Below are 1981 nucleotides of genomic sequence, written 5' to 3'. Positions count from 1 at the left end.
GTGTGTGAGAGAGAAAGAGAGAGGGAAAACAAGAAAGCAAACCACCAGGTCTGGGACTCAAACTGTGCTTGGCTATGTGGGAGTCCAGCACCTCAACCTCCATGCCACCTGCTACACCCCCTCCCCCGGAGTATTTCTTCTTCTTCCTCCTTTTTTTTTTTTTTTTTAGATGTTTTTGCTATAGGGCGCATTCTCTCGCCAGAAAGACAGAGAGAGATATAAAGCGAGAAATCACCCCCCAGGGGGATGGCCAGGCCGCAATCCCTTGTCCTCCATTCTCTATAAAGGCACTAATCCTGTGAGATCAGGATCCTACCCTTATGACTTCATTTAGCTTTAATTACTTTCTTAGAGGCCCCACCTCCAAATATAGCCACACTAGGGGTTAGTTAGGTCTCCAATATTGAATTGAGGGGGGGCACAAACACTTAGTCCATAACAAAGCTCAATCTCCCCACTCCTTCTCTAGTTCAAAAGGGCTGAGTCCCCGACACTTTCTATGTTAGATTACCAGTCCCCGTGAAGTCCTGCTCAAAAACTGTACAGGTATTTCCTTAACTGGATGGCCAGACAGCTTTACTTAAGGAGGCTAGCCATACAGTCAGGAGTCAGAGGAGTCAATAAAAATAAGAGAAAATAATTGCCAAAAAGCAAGAAGGCCTTTCTAGTGACTCAGTGAGGGAAATGAGCAAGAACGAACACCAACTCAAGGCTCCACATGATGTGACCTCATCCATCAAACTGGTCTTATTTCTTGCTACTCCTGCTCACCATTTAACTGGCTGTGGTAACTTTGGCAAGTGACTTACACTTCCCTCTGCCTTGGTTTCCTCCGCTATAATACATCTCAGAGAGTTATTGTGAGGATTAAATGAGAAATTCATGTAAAGTGCTAGAACTGGGCCTGGCATATATTAAGTTCTCAATAAAAGTTAGTTACAGGGACCAGCAGGTGGAGTAATGGTTATGTTGCTGAACTCCCACTCCCACGTAGTTGACTGCCGTTTGAGTCCTGGACGCAGTGGCTTAAAACATGCTGAGTGTAGGGACCAGCAGTTAGCATAATGGCTATGTTGCTGGACTCCTATGTAGTTGATCGCAGTTTGCATCCCCGACCCGGTGACTTAGAACTCAGGCCAGGCGCGTGTGCGTGCCCAAGATCCCGAGAGGAGAATGGAGGAGAAGGGATTGTGGTGTGGCCATCCCTCCTGGGGGTGATTTCTCGCTTTCTATCTTTCTGTCTGTCTCTGTCTGTCTGGCGAGCGCACGCTCCCTAGAGGAGGAAACCCTCCAAAAAAAAAAAAAAGAAAGAAAAAGAAAAAAAAACAAAAAACGCTGAGCATGCCCAAAATCCCAAGAGGAGAATGGAGAAGAATGGATTGAGGCACGGCCATCCTTCCTGGGGGGTGGGGGGGGTGATTTTTCACTTTCTGTCTGTCTGTCCCTCTCCTGCGAGTGTACACACCCTGTAGCCAAATCGCTCTGAAGTAAGCTGCACATTGTTATATTTGCAGTCTCCTTTGAGCAGGCTGCATATCTTCATCCCACACTCCGAGTCCTGGCTCATGATATTTCGTTGGCCTAGAATGCCCTTTCCAGTCTCTTCCACCTATACAAACTTCAAAATCCTAGTCAAAGACCTCCTTTCTCTGCAAGGACTTCCCTGTTCTAAAATGGCATTTACCACAGTTGGACTCATCTTGATTAAACAACAATGTTGCTTCGGTAGTTAAACATTTTATATGTTTATGTCCACTTCTCTCAGGGAGAAGCTGTTTCTTAATTTTTTGCATGTTTTTCAGTAGCAAACACAGTGCTACATTGTAAATGCTCAGTAGATCCTGCTTAGAGAAAGAAATGAGGAAGAAGAGAAAAGATAGGTTTTCAAGTGATAAAAATGTCACCTGAACCTTTATCAGTGGCTCTCAATTGATTTCCCAGTATGCAGAGAGAGAGAGAGAGAGAGAGAGAGAGAGAGAGA

This window comes from Tupaia chinensis, unplaced genomic scaffold (assembly GCF_000334495.1).
Source record: "Tupaia chinensis unplaced genomic scaffold, TupChi_1.0 Scaffold145652_1, whole genome shotgun sequence".
Lineage (NCBI taxonomy): Eukaryota > Metazoa > Chordata > Mammalia > Scandentia > Tupaiidae > Tupaia > Tupaia belangeri.
This window is presented reverse-complemented; position numbering follows the sequence as displayed.